Genomic DNA, 15,179 nt, shown 5'->3' with positions numbered 1-15,179 from the left:
ATAATTAGCCGGGCATGGTGGTGCATGCCTGTAGTCCCAGCTACTCGGGAGGCTGAGGCAGGAGGATCGCTTGAGCCCAGGAGTTTGAGGTTGCTGTGAGCTAGGCTGACGCCACAGCACTCTAGCCAGGGCAACAGAGTGAGACTCTGTCTCAAATAAAATAAAATAAAATAAAATAAAATAAAATAAAATAAAATATAAATAAATAAATAAAATGCACTTATATAATCGTGCAGCTGAAATGCTGGGTTATTTGGGGGGATCGAGTGCAGCTACTAAATACTATACTCAAGGACTTGCCTTTCTGACAAAGAGCCATTAGCCTTTGTTATAAGGACAATTAGCAAGGTTCTGAGGCCCAGTCTCGCCCCTTTATAGAAAGATGATGATTAGTATGAATAATTGCAAAGACTCTGTACCACCTCATAAAAAGCAAGGCACAAAATGACTCGCACCCTGTGAGTCAAACCGTGTATTAATAAAAATGCCTGCAGTTATTTATAATAGCCAAAGAATGAAAGGGAAAACAGAACATAAAACAAACCACCTTTAAAAATGATTTTAGGGAGGTGGAATTACAAATGAACTTATTCTTTGCTCTAATTTTTCCCTTAATGTTGCTATCAATCGATATTCAGAAATCCTCTAGACTTCTGGTTCTGCCTTTCCCTGTATCTCCAAATGCAATGGCTTGATTATCCATCCCAATATTTTCATAAAACTTCTCAGCATGGATGCGGGGAGAGGACACTTCTTTCTCCTGTCCCTTGTCCGCTTGCCCACTTGTCTGGGGCTGAAGTCCCTTCTCAGCACATCTTCTCTCTAAGCAGACCAGCTTTTTCTCCTTCAAGGCAAAAATCACCGTGAACTCAAGGCCGCTAGCTCACTCTTACCTCGCTGACTCTTCGAGGAAGAACAAACAGCATATAAAGCAAAAGAACTTGAACTTGGCTTAGACAACTTTGTTCTTTTAGCTCCCGGTCTTGGCTACTCCAGGGACTTTCTCATGGGTGGTTTGTTCCCTAGAGATCCTTTTCTCTCTGCATGAAGATTGTTTTTCTCTTTTTCCTGTTTCGGCTTTACCTTGTCCATTCCCTTCCCCCACTCCAGGGCTGCCCTTAGCCAAGCCTTCGCCTAGTCTGGGCATTCCGACTTGCTCTTCCTAGAGCACATGGCGCTGGAGCTAAGTTTCAAAGCTTCAATAAGGGTTAGCCACGTGGCCGGGTGCGGTGGCTCACACCTGTAATCCTAGCACTCTGGGAGGCCGAGGCGGGAGGATGGCTCAAGGTCAGGAGTTCGAAACCAGCCTGAGCAAGAGCGAGACCCCGTCTCTACTAAAAATAGAAACAAATTAGCTGGGCAACTAAAAATAAATAGAAAATATTAGCCGGGTATGGTGGTGCATGCCTGTAGTCCCAGCTACTCGGGAGGCTGAGGCAGGAGGATCGCTTGAGCCCAGGAGTTTGAGGTTGCTGTGAGCTAGGCTGATGCCACGGCACTCTAGTCTGGGCAACAGAGTGAGACTCTGTCTCAAAAAAAAGAGGTAGCCAGGTGGAAAATCACAGGAAAGCCCCCAGGGCAGAGGGAGGGCGACAAGCGAGTCCCTGCAGAAAGGAACGGCATGGTGTGGTCCGGGCATCACGGCTAGCACGTGCCGAGATGGGTGGAGAGAAGGTGAGGGGAAAGGGCCTGAGTTTTCCTGGGATCGCTTCGATTCTGATCCAACTGCAGGTTGGAGAGTGGAGCTGAGCGTGCAAGCTCGGACACAGGGCGGCTGGGAATGCTGCGACAACCGTCTGGGTCTGGGTCCGAGACAGCAGGGACGGCCACAAGAGGACAAGAGACCATTATCAGGGACCCGCAAAGCATGAATAACTGTCCCCACCACCTTTCAGGCTCAGCCATCGACTCTTCTCTCTGGACTCTTCTTCCTCCCAATAATTCTTACGTCTGCGTCCGACATGTCACTTCCAGACTGACCTGTCCTGCTTCGCGACTCTTGCTGATGTGTAGTCTTTCATCCCACGCGCAGGGTGAAGCCCAGCCCCCTCGGGCTGGTGTCTAAAGTCCCCCCAGCACAGTCCCCCACTAACTCCTTGTACAGAAAAGAGTTAACACAGCAGCTCCGAGACTAGCGTCCTTAGAAAGGCCTGTTTGCAAGGTTGGCATGTGGCTGGCATCAGGAACTGTGGATTTGGGGACGGTTCCTGCCATTCCCTAACTAATAAGGCTCGCTCAGCGTGCTTACCCTGCACAAACAGCCTGGCTCATGCCTGCCCTGCTTTCCCTCCTCCACTCTGGAATTTCTGAGCTGCTAGGGAGAGGGTGCCAATGTGACGAGCCCACAGTAGAAGCCGTGGGTACCAAGTTGCTGATGAGACTCTGGGACCAGCAGACAGCATTCCACTTGCCTTGTCCTAATCTGCTGCTGGGAGAATTCAGCACACCCTGGTGACTTCCAAGAGCACGCCTGGAAGCTCGTGCCTGGTCCCCTGCAGTTTTCGCCTTGTGAATCTTTTCCCTTTGCTGACTGTTGCCCACGACTTTGCCATAACCCATCCCAGCTGCGAGTATGACTATTGCCTGAGTCTTGTGAGTCCTTTTAGCAAATCCTGGGGAGGGACCACTCCATTTTTAATTCTTTTTTTTTTTTTTTTTTTTTTTTTGAGACAGAGTCTCGCTCTGTTGCCTGGGCTAGAGTGCCGTGGCGTCAGCCTCGCTCACAGCAACCTCCAACTCCTGGGCTCAAGCGATCCTCCTGCCTCAGCCTCCTGAGTAGCTGGGACTGCAGGCATGCACCACCATGCCCAGCTAATATGTTCTATATATTTTTAGTTGTTCAATTAATTTATTTCTATTTTTAGTAGAGACAGGGTCCTGCACTTGCTCAGGCTGGTCTCGAACTCCTGACCTTCAGCAATCCTCCCACCTTAGCCTCCCATAGTGCTAGGATTACAGGCGTGAGCCACCACCCCAGGCCCATTTTTAATCTTGTATTTCTCTCCAGATCCTGCCCCTTATTAATCTGCTCATCCCAAACACTCCTTGTGCATGCCTTGCCCCGTGTCCCCACGCAACCTCCCTGCCTAAAGCACCCAGCTCTCGTGCTTACAGTCTCCCTTCTTTCAAAGCCTATGTCAAGTCCTGCCTCCTCCACCACTGTGGTTTGAATGTTTGTCTCCTCCAAAACTCATTGAAACTGAATCCCCAGTGTGGCTGTATTGAGGGGTGGGGCCTTTAAGAGGCAATTGGGTCAAGAGTTCTGCCCTCGTGAATGCATTAATTCATTCCCGGATTAGTGGATTAGTGGGTTGTCATGGGAGTGGGACTGGTGGCTTTATAAGAAGAGGAAGAAGGCCTGATCTAGCACACTCAGCCCGCTTGCCACGTGACACCCTGCACTCCCTTGGGACTCTTCAGAGAGTCCCCACCAGCAAGATGGCCACTGCCATATGTGGCCCCTCTATCTTGGATTTCTCAGCCTCCATAATTGTAAGAAATAAATTTCTTTGGGCTGGGCGAGGGGGCTCATGCCTGTAATCCTAGCACTCTGGGAGGCCGAGGTGGGCGGATCGCTTAAGGTCAGGAGTTCAAAACCAGCCTGAGCAAGAGCGAGACCCCATCTCTACTATAAATACAAAGAAATTAATTGGCCAACTAAAAATATATATAGAAAAAATTAGCTGGGCATGATGGTGCATGCCTGTAGTCCCAGCCACTCAGGAGGCTGAGGCAGGAGGATCGCTTGAGCCCAGGAGTTTGAGGTTGCTGTGAGCTAGGCTGATGCCACGGCACTCTAGCCTGGGTGACAGAGTGAGACTCTGTCTCAAAAAAAACCCAAATCAACTCCTGGGGCCAGAGCAGGATGGAGAAGAATGGAGAGGTTAAAGAATTGGGAGGTTAAATAATGCCCAGCACAGGCCTTCAAGACTAACCCCATTTACTGTCTGACTCACTCTCGAATCCTCTTTTAGCTATTTCAAATCCTCTTCTCTCTATGAACCCCTCTGACCTCCTTCCCCAATCTTTCCCTCCCCTCCTTTGGTCTCACATCTTACATCACAAAGAAAATAAAACCATCAGAGAGAAACTCCTTCAACCCCCCACCACTAAAACCACCAGCTCACTGTAGGAGTTAGAGTTCAGTAAGGCTGTGAATAATAGACACCCAAAATACACCACTGCTCTAAACAGGGTGGATATTTATTTCTCTTTTCTGTAGAAATCGTCAATCCAAGGCTGGTGGGTGGCTCTGCTCCACCAAGACTTCAAAAGCCAGGTTCTTTCTATCTTGCTACTTCCCTGTGCTGTGTGGTTACCTCATTGCTTAAGTGGTTGCTGTGGCTCCGGCCATCACGTCTACATTACAGCCAGCAGGAGGGAGGAAGAGATGAAAAAGTAGCAAAGAGACAGAGCAGCTGTCTTTCAGGGAACTCCCAGAAGCTGCTACAAATCACACCCACTTTGACTTCATTAGCAGAACTTCATCTCATGGCCACTCCTGCCTACAAGGGGGTGAATGTAGTTGTTTATTCTGGTTGGCTATGTGTCTAGTTAAAAACCAAGGCTCTGACACTATAGAAAAGGGGGAGAATGAATGGAAGGACACACCCACTTTTATCTGCACCCCACTGTCTCCCTCTCATCTCTCTCCTTCCCTTTAAGCATGCTTAGATATTTCCCGTGTAAAAAAAATTTTTTTTTAGTCAACAGATTTTTTTTTTAATTTCTTATTTTACTTGACTATTTTATTTTATTTTATTTTAAGACAGAGTCTCACTATGTTGCCCGGGCTAGAGTGCCAAGGCGTCAGCCTAGCTCACAGCAACCTCAAACTCCTGGGCTCAAGCGATCCTCCTGCTTCAGCCTCCCGAGTAGCTGGGACTACAGGCATGCGCCACAGGCCTGGCTAAATTTTTTTTTTCTATTTTTAGTTGTTTGGCTAATTTTCTATTTATAGTAGAGATGGGGTCTTGCTCTTGCTCAGGCTGGTTTTGAACTCCTGACCTTGAGCAATCCTCCCGCCTCGGCCTCCCATAGTGCTAGGACGACAGGCGTGAGCCACCGTGCCCGGCCACTTGACTCTGTTAGAAGCACTTTGCTGCCTCCTCCTCCTCCTCCTCCTCCTCCTCCTTCCTCCTCCTTCCTCCTCCTCCTCCCCCTCCTCCTCCTCCCCTCCTCCTCCCCCTCCTCCTCCCCCTCCTCCTTCCTCCTCCTCCTCCTCCCCCTCCCCCTCCTCCCCCTCCTCCTTCCTCCTCCTCCTCCTCCCCCTCCCCCTCCTCCCCCTCCTCCTCCTCCTCCTCCTCCTCCTCCTCCCCCTCCTCCCCCTCCTCCTCCTCCCCCCTCCTCCTCCTCCTCCTCCTCCTCCTCCTCTCCCTCCTCCTCCTCCCCCTCCTCCTCCTCCCCCTCCTCCTCCTCCTCCTCCTCCCCCTCCTCCTCCTCCCCCTCCTCCTCCTCCTCCTCCTCCTCCCCCTCCTCCTCCTCCCCCTCCTCCTCCTCCTCCTCCTCCTCCTCCTCCCCCTCCTCCTCCTCCCCCTCCTCCTCCTCCCCCTCCTCCTCCTCCTCCTCCTCCTCCTCCTCGTTTTTTTTGACTGCAATGTGAGGATAGGCAAACCTAAGAAGCCTGGAGCAAGTGGTCCCGAGGCGGTCAGATTACAGTTTGATTTCGTACATTCCCCGCAGACAGGAGTTATAGCCAAAGACCCAAATCAACACATGCATGTATTGATTTGGCCTGAAAAAGCAGGATATCTTGAACTGGGGGCTTGCGAGTCACGGGTGGATTTAGAGGATCTTTAATCGGCAATCGGTTGAGAGGGAAAGCTTTGTCTAAGAATCTGGAATCGGCGGGAAGCAATGCCCAAGTTAAGGTAAGGGGGTCTGCTGTCTGTCCTGCGATGCCATACCAGAGCCGGGTTGGAAAATAAGCCACATTGCCCTCAATCAAAAAGACCAATTTTATCAGGATTTTATGGTTTGTCAAGCGTGATTGCCCAGGTCCCTTAGAAAGGAATTTGAGCAAGATCAGAAAAGGCCGGAGTTCGGCCCTCATGCTTATGTAATTTACAATATGGAGCAAGCATCTTTCTACCTTGGCGAATTCCCATCCTTCCTGCTACGGTCACCTTTCAGCATCTCGTCCTGCACTTGCAAGGTTGTGAATCTCTCCAAACAGTCCTTTCATGTGAACATTTTTGCTGGTGTCACTTTCTCTGGGACATCTCCACCCTTCCTGTCACCACTGCTTTCCCATTTACGGTAAGCTGGCCTCACGAAGTCCCTCTGGCTGTCCATCTAAAGTCCCTTGAACAGTGTCAGGGTTCCTTGCCAATACGTCTATAGCTCGCATTCAAGTTCAAGTTCACTTCCAGCATTATCCCTTCTCATTTCTTCCCTGCACTTGCATCTTTTCTGCCAAATCCCTGTTGCAGTTATTCATTCCGCTGGGAGACACGGAGGCAATGCAGCTTCTGGGTTTGCTGTGTGAGTAAGAGATTCACAGTGACCCCTCTCTCCTTCTGGAAGCCCAGCCCTGCCGTGGCTGCCTGCCACCATCGCTGCAGCGCGTGGGGTCCCTCCTGCTCTGCGACTGCTCTCTCTGACTTGTCCTGATCATGCAGTGCGGCTGCTCCGTAAGGCCTGGCCACGTCCTCCTCTCTTCATCCGCTGTAACGTCTCTCTAGGTTAGCAGTTCTCACATTGTGATTTGAGGACCCTGGGAGTCCCCAAGACCCCAACCAAGGGATCACAGGGTCCTCCCTTTGCTAACTGTACATCTGCCTGAGGCCGGATCTTCTTCATCAAGTTCAACCAGGGTGACAGATCCCAATGCACCGTGTGCAGAAGGGGATGATGGGACTCCAACCTGCTTCCATTAAACCAGATACAAAATCGATTCGAAACAATGCAAAACGATGCTATCCTGGCCGGGCGCGGTGGCTCAGGCCTGTAATCCTGGCACTCTGAGAGGCTGAGGACGGAGGATCGCTCGAGGTCAGGAGCTCAAAACCAGCCTGAGCAAGAGCGAGACCCCTGTCTCTACTATAAATAGAAAGAAATTAATTGGCCAACTAAAAATATATAGAAAAAATTAGCTGGGCATGGTGGCGCATGCCTGTAGTCCCAGCTACTCGGGAGGCTGAGGCAGGAGGATCACTTGAGCCCAGGAGTTTGAGGTTGCTGTGAGCTAGGCTGACAAGGCACTCACTCTAGCCTGGGCAACAGAGTGAGACTCTGTCTCCAAAAAAAATGATGCCATCCTTCTCACAAAATGGTTTTTGTCTGGGAAACTATTTTTCATTCAAATATGCCATTTATGTTAAGATGTAATGGATTTATTATAAATTAGTAAATATTTCTGGTCGGGCACAGTGGCTCATGCCTGTAATCCTAGCACTCTGGGAGGCCGAGGTGGGCAGATTTCTCGAGGTCAGGAGTTCAAAACCAGCCTGAGCAAGAGCAAGACCCCGTCTCTACTATAAATAGAAACAAATTAATTGGCCAACTAAAAATACATAGAAAAAATGAGCCGGGCATGGTGGCGCATGCCTGTAGTCCCAGCTACTTGGGAGGCTGAGGCAGGAGGATCGCTTGAGCCCAGGAGTTTGAGGTTGCTGTGAGCTAGGCTGATGCCATGGCACTCACTCTAGCCTGGGCAACAGAGTGAGACTCTGTCTCAAAATATAAATAAATAAATAAATATTTCTAATATTTTTCTGGTTTAAATTTCTAACACAGTAAATATGGACAGATATAATCCACATACACAGAAGCCCTGTGGGGCTCTCAGTAGTTTTTAAGAGTGTAAAAGGGATTCTGAAACTCAAGGTGCCAGAGGAGCCGCCTCGGGTCACCTCGCCTCCTTGTCAGGGCGGTGACACACGGCTCAGGCCTCTCCTGAGTCTAGACTTGTAGATGGATCCGCCCCCAATGACTCTGTTTAAACGACTGTTGAAATGACTCGAGAGCACGACAGGCTCAGCATGTGCACGTTCATGATCGTCTCTTGGAAATCTGGTCCTCCCCCAGGCTTCTCATAGCACGAATGCTTCCGTGACCTTCCAGCTGCGGGTGTAGACACCTGCGGGTCATCTCGACCCCGTCTCTCCAGCACCCGCCATTCCCAAACCTTTACTAAGTCCTCTCTTTTTTGCCTCCTAAATACGCTCTGAAGCTGTCCCCGTCTCTCTGTCCCTTCTAACCTCAGTCCGAAGTGTCCTGGAGCACTTTGGCGGCAGCCTAAGTCTGATCCATCTCCAATCTGGTGGTGACAAGTCTCCCAAGTTCATAGTGAAATTCCTTCCCCTGGTCCACCCCGCCGTGGGATGTCAGACCTCCACCTACCTTCTTCCCCAGCCTTACCTGCGTCACCTTGTCCTTCTCTCTCAGCCCCCCCACCGCAACCACCTTCTAGTCTCTCCCATTAGCTGTGCTCCCTCTCACCACAGGGCCTTTGCACAGCTGTTGCCCTTGTCTAGGACCAATCACCACCCCATCTTCTCCTCACCCCATACTGCCTCGTTAACTTCTCCCAGAAATCTCTTGCTCTCTTCTCTGGCCAGATCAAACGCCCCCTATAAATAACACTCTTGCCCAATCTCCTCTTCTTAACAGGTAAGGCAGTTTTAATTCTACATTCATTTCTGTGGTTATGAGTCTGCTCAAGCTGCCATAAAAAAAAAAAAAAAAAAATAGCACAGGCCGGGCGCAGTGGCTCACGCCTGTAATCCTAGCACTCTGGGAGGCCGAGGCGGGCGGATTGCTCAAGGTCAGGAGTTCAAGACCAGCCTGAGCAAGAGCGAGACCCCATCTCTACTATAAATAGAAAGAAATTAATTGGCCAACTAATATATATAGCTGTAGTCCCAGCTACTCGGGAGGCTGAGGCAGGAGGATTGCTTGAGCCCAGGAGTTTGAGGTCGCTGTGAGCTAGGCTGACGCCATGACACTGTAGCCCAGGCAACAGAGTGAGACTCTGTCTCGAAAAAAATAAAAAAATAGCACAGACTGGGTAGCTTAAACCACAGAAGTTTATTTTTTCACACTTCTAGAGGCTAAAAGTTCAAGATCGAGGTGCTAATAAGGTTGATATCTGGTGCAAACTCTCTTTCTGGCTGGCTGATGCCACCTTTTTTTTTTTTTTTTTTTTGAGACAGAGTCTTGCTTTTTTGCCCAGACTAGAGTGAGTGCTGTGGCGTCAGCCTAGCTCACAGCAACCTCAAACTCCTGGGCTCAAGCGATCCTCCTGCCTCAGCCTCCCGAGTAGCTGGGACTACAGGCATGCGCCACCATGCCCGGCTAATTTTTTCTATATATATTAGTTGGCCAATTAATTTCTCTCTATTTATAGTAGAGACGGGGTCTCGCTCTTGCTCAGGCTGGTATCAAACTCCTGACCTCGAGCAATCCGCCCGCCTCGGCCTCCCAGAGTGCTAGGATTACAGGCGTGAGCCACCGCGCCCGGCCCTGATGCCACCTTTTTGATGTGTCCTCACATGACCTTTCCTGTGTGTGTGTGTATGTGTGTGTGTGTGTGTATGTGTGTGTGTGTGTGTGTGTGTGTGTGTGTGTGTGTGTGTGTGCTACAGAGAGAGAGAGAGATCACTCTCTGGTGTCTCTTCCTCTTCTTGTAAGAGCCCGAGCCCTACTGGTGTGGGACCCACCCTCTGACACTATTTAACCTTAATTACCTCCTTAAAGGCCCTGTCTCCAAACACAGCCACACTGAGGGTTGGGACTTCAACGGATGAATGTGGGGGGACCCAATTCCGTCCTTAACACTGGTATTGATAAATTTCTCTCCCACAGTATTATAAACCAAATAGGAATAGGGGCAAAGTCCACTTTTGGTTTTGTTCACCTTATATTCCCAGCATCTAGCACAGCGCCTGGCCCATAGTGAACATTCAACAAGTATCTGTTGAATGAATAGGTAATGACCGTCACCATGTATTGAGCACCTGAGATTTTATAGGCATTGTGCTTACGTGCTATATACATTATGTACATTCACATTATTCTCAATGCTCTAGCTATAACATCACATTTAGTATTCATAACAACCTACATGATCTACGTCATTCTGATTCCTGTTATACTAATGAGAAAACCAAGGCACAGAGAGGTTATGTGATTGCCCAGGGCCACACAGCAAGTAAGTGGAAGAACTGGGAGTTAGTCAGTCTGTGCCTGGAACTCGCACTCTTAATCTGCATGCATGCTTTCTCAAATAGATGAATTAGGGAACAAAAATGCAGATCCATTGAAGTAGTAATTGAATAAAAACTTCATTGTCCATCTACTATTTGCAAGGCCCTTTTCTGGGCATTTGGAACAAGGTACAGAGAAAACGATTCCCTTCACTCGTACAGTATTTACTTGTGTGTGTGTTTGTGTGTGTATGTGTGTGCATGTGTGTCCTACACATGAGATAAACAAGTGAATATATAACATGTCAGGTGGTGGTAAGTGCAATGAGGAAGGGTAAAGCAGGAGAGGCAACAAGGAATGGATAGATGATCTGAGAAATGTTTTCTCATTACTTAATGACTCAATTAAAAGGATACAAGCAGGCCAGGCGAGGTGGTTCATGCCTGTAATCCTAGCACTCTGGGAGGCCGAGGTGGGAGGATTGCTCAAGGTCAAGAGTTCGAGACCAGCCTGAGCAAGAGTGAGACCCCCCCCATCTCTACTAAAAAATAGAAAGAAATTAATTGGCCAACTAAAAATATGTAGAAAAAATTAGCTGGGCATGGTGGTGCATGCCTGTAGTCCAGCTTCTCAGGAGTGTGGCTCACACCTGCAATCCTAACACTCTGGGAGGCTGAGGCGAGAGGATTGCTCAAGGTCAAGAGTTCGAGACCAGCCTGAGCAAGAGCGAGACCCCCGTCTCTAATAAAAGTAGAAATAAATTAATTGGCCAACTAATATATATAGAAAAAATTAGCCGGGCATGGTGGCGCATGCCTGTAGTCCCAGCTACTCGGGAGGCTGAGGCAGGAGGATCGCTTGAGCCCAGGAGTTTGAGGTTACTGTGAGCGAGGCTGACGCCTCGGCACTCTAGTCCAGGCAACAGAGTGAGACTCTGTCTCAAAAAAAAAAAAAAATAAGGATATGAGCAGATAAAAAGCAACGGCAAGCATTTACTAAAGCCCCTTAGGAGCCAGGCCTGGAGGAGGCAGCCGGATATCCAGGAGGCCATTTTACACAACATGGCGGCGGTCGCTCTGACTTCAGGGAGTTGAGGTGAGTTGGCCCGGAAAAGCCGTCCTGCCGCCTGCTGCTGCCCTGTCCCCCGCTCTGCCTTGGGCTGGGTTTCTGGGGTGCCCCGTTACCCGGTCCTGAGCCACTCCTGGCCTCTCCAAGATGTAGCCTTATTCAGTGGAATGGCGGAGAGTGGCCCTAACCAGAAAAAAATCCAATATAATCCCCCCCAAATCAAATATAAGCTTGTGTGCAACCCCCAGATCGGTCCCTGTGCTTGTCACCAGTGACTTCGCAAGGCCAATGTGCTTTTTCTTAGCGTCTGGTCAGACCCACCGAGCGGCCCTTCGCCTGAAGGATCCGTGCATTTTGCTCGGGTTTGCCTTTGCCAGGTGGTGGGTGAAGCCTTAGACCATCCGGCTCAAAGTTGGCTAAGAGGACAGTCTTGGGCACATAACTCCTAACCCTTGTTACTAAATCTTCGTGAGAAAACGGGCTGAGAGAGACCCACAGCGTCAAGTTTTGGTGAGAACGATCAGGTGTTTTGATTCCTAACGTAAAGGAATTCTCTTTTAATAAAAAAAAAAATCAAGTAGGTGTTGAGTGGCCACTACTATCACTAGAGTTTCTAAATAAAAATGAAATTCACCCACAAATGCTTTGGATTTCTTTACTATAATCACTTCTGTCCATGCCTTGCCTTTTTTGTTTGTTTTCTCTTTCATGCTTTCTTTTTTCCTTTATTTTTTTTATTTTTTCTTTTTATAATTTTTTTTTCTTTTTATAATTTTTGTTTTATTTTATTTTTTTTGTCTTTCTCATCCAGAAGTCTCTAAACATTTGGCATCTTTCTTCCTTTTATAATTCATTCATTCAGTGACTGTCCACAAACCAGCAAAGCCACATTGAGGACAGCTGGTTCATGGTATACCTTGAGGTTTTGGAAAACAAAACAGCTGAACATTTCCTTTGTGCTGAAGGAGAGGAAGTAGAGATTTGCTAGGACCCGTTTAATCAGAATGATTTTCTGTCTGGGGAGGTAGATTTTCTATTCAGTCTTTCTCCTGTTGAACTGCCCCCAAACCATTAAAACACAGATTATATCTCAGAAAAAAGGGAGGCAGAGGTTAAGGTTTATTAGATGAACATTTAATTAGCAATGCAACAGTAGCTTCTATAAAACCTCTACTGAGAGGTCTTCTTCATCTCTTGGCTTTTCTATCTCTGAGTTAATATTATTCAACCATTTTAATGTTTGGATAAAGTCCAAGTTGGCACTGTTGTTTTGCGGAAGGTTCATTCTTGAACTCTGTGGTTTGGTTTAAGGAGGTGGAAAAGACTGAGACTTCCTCTTCCTCGGGCTGGATTGGGTGCCTGTATCATTTAGGGCACTTTCTGCAGCAGGTAACTGAACATCACAATTAAACAGTACATAAATAGGCCGGGCGCGGTGGCTCACACCTGTAATCCTAGCACTTTGGGAGGCCGAGGCGGGCGGATTGCTCGAGGTCAGGAGTTCGAAACCAGCCTGAGCGAGACCCCGTCTCTACCAAAAATAGAAATAAATTAATTGGCCAACTAAAAATATATATACAAAAAATTAGCCAGGCATGGTGGCGCATGCCTGTAGTCCCAGCTACTTGGGAGGCTGAGGCAGGAGGATCGCTGAGCCCCGGAGATTGAGGTTGCTGTGAGCCAGGCTGACACCACGGCACTCACTCTAGCCTGGGCAATAAAGTGAGACTCTGTCTCAAAAAAAAATAAATAAATAAACAGTACATAAATGTATTGGCCCATGAACCTGGGAGTCCAGAGATAAGATAAAAAGTTCTGCCAAGCATTGGCTCAGCCCAGTGTCTCTGACTCCACGTTTCTGCAATTTCTTGGCCCATTCTTAGGCCTGGAACAGTCACTTCAATGTCTGGAGGGAGAGATGGGGATCACACCCAAAATTTTTCTCAAAAGAGTCTAGAGGAAATGTAATACCTTTCGTCGCCCATCACAGGGATCATGGCTGATGCTGCCATAACAAAAGACAGGTTAATGAGAAAGCATGACAAATTCATTTAATGAAGTTGTATGTGACATGTGAGCCTTCAGAAATGAAGACCCAAAGACCCAGGAAGGATGTGTATTTTTGTGCTACGTCTGATGAAAGATGTGGATAGTTGTGGAGAGACATGTTTGGACACAAAGGGGTGTGATCTAGTGGTAATGAACTGGCAGCGATGGGGAACTCAGCAAGGCCTCTTTGTTCAGGTCCCTCTCTGTGTCTCTGTAAGACATTCCTCCCCTGCTATGGGGCAGGACATCTGTCACATGAGGATCTTGGGGTGGAGAGGGAGGAAGTCAGTGAGTGACCTTCTTAAGTTTTATGGCTTATGCTGGGGAGAGGAACTCTACTTGCTATGACCCATATTGGGAGAGAAAGGGGAGGAGAACAGAGTGTGGGAAAAGACACCTTGCTTCTGAGTCAAGCTCTCCTGATCTCCTTCAGTGCAAAGTCCCTAGCATGCCAAAGCACCCCACTCTGGGGTACTGTGTTGTGATCCCCAACAAAGCATCAACAGACAACCCAAAGAATGTGGGGAAATACCTGCAAATCATATATCTGATCAAAGTCTGGTATCCAGAATATGTAAAGAACATTTACAACTCAACAATTAAAAGACAAATAGCCCAATTTAGGGCTCATGCCTATAATCCTAGCACTCTGGGAGGCCGAGGAGGGAGGATCACTCAAGGTCAGGAGTTCGAAACCAGCCTGTGCAAGAGTGAGACCCCATTTCTACTAAAAATAGAAACAAATTAATTGGCCAACTAAAGATACATAGAAAAAATTAGCCAGGCATGGTGGTGCATGCCTGTAGTCCCAGCTACTTGGGAGGCTGAGGCAGGAGGATTGCTTGAGCCCAGGAGATTGAGGTTGCTGTGAGCTAGGCTGATGCCACAGCACTCACTGCCCAGACAACAAAATGAGACTCTGTCTCAAAAAAAAAAAAAAAAAAGTGCAGTGGCCTTGGTGATGTCCTGTGTCCAGGGAGTTAGGGTTAGAGGTCCCTTAGTGACTTAGATTCCTCCGGGCCTGTCCCCAGAGCTGCGGTCAACCCTTTTTTTACCTTGTGACTGTTACACAAAGAGGAAGCGGTGTTGAAGATGGTGGCCAAACAATCACAATTTATCTTTTCACGCCCCTCTCCTCCTGACATCTCTCGAGCATCTCTCTACACCTGTTCTTATTCTTTTATAATGTATTATAATTATTTACCTTTTTGTTGCTACATCACAAGCTTCTTGAAAGCGAGGACTTCTAGGTGTGGCCAACAGCTAGTACAGTGTCCGGCTGAAGCAGGGAAATCAATAAATGCTTGTTGAATAAATGACTGATGGGAAACTTGTAAATATCTCCTATTCCGGCTGGTGGTCAGACTTCCGGATATCAACAATTCATCGTTTGTAGGAAGGAAGTCCCACCTTCTGAGACACCCTCTAATGCAACCCCCCTCACAGGGATCATGTGCAGTCATGCCCAGCTTTGCAGGAGTCTGTGTTAGCAGCTCCTCTCAGCCTCAAGGAACGTACTAGCCTGAGCTTCCCAGAAGTAGAAAAACTGAAGAGGAACTTGTCTACTTGACCTTTTAGTTTGGGCCCAGCTCATATGACAAGCTCATGACATAAAATAGGAATTTCCAATTATTTAAGAAATACCAGCCGGGCATGGTGACTCACACCTGTAATCCTAGCACTCTGGGAGGCCGAGATGGGAGGATCGCTTGAGCTCAAGGAGTTCGAGACCAGCCTGAGCAAGAGCGAGACCCCGTCTCTACTAAAAAAATAGAAAGAAATTAGCTGGATAACTAAAAATATATATAGAAAAAATTAGCCAGGCATGGTGGCGCATGCCTGTAGTCCCAGCTACTCAGGAGGCTGGGGCAGGAGGATCACTTGAGCCCAAGAGTTGGAGGTTGCTATGAGCT

The 15,179-nt window shown here is 48.2% G+C and overlaps 1 long non-coding RNA gene across 1 annotated transcript; it reads right to left on the bottom strand.

Moving 5' to 3' along the window:
* Positions 1 to 12,356: 12,356 nt before the first annotated feature.
* LOC142864370 (uncharacterized) lies at positions 12,357 to 14,757 on the bottom strand. Its single transcript, XR_012914928.1, has 3 exons — positions 14,471 to 14,757; positions 13,189 to 13,222; positions 12,357 to 12,748 (listed from the first exon to the last, which is right to left on the bottom strand). It is a non-coding gene; the product is annotated as an uncharacterized LOC142864370 (long non-coding RNA).
* Positions 14,758 to 15,179: the final 422 nt, after the last annotated feature.

Source organism: Microcebus murinus, chromosome 25 (assembly GCF_040939455.1).
Source record: "Microcebus murinus isolate Inina chromosome 25, M.murinus_Inina_mat1.0, whole genome shotgun sequence".
Classification (NCBI taxonomy): Eukaryota; Metazoa; Chordata; class Mammalia; order Primates; family Cheirogaleidae; genus Microcebus; species Microcebus murinus.
This window is presented reverse-complemented; position numbering and strand designations above follow the sequence as displayed.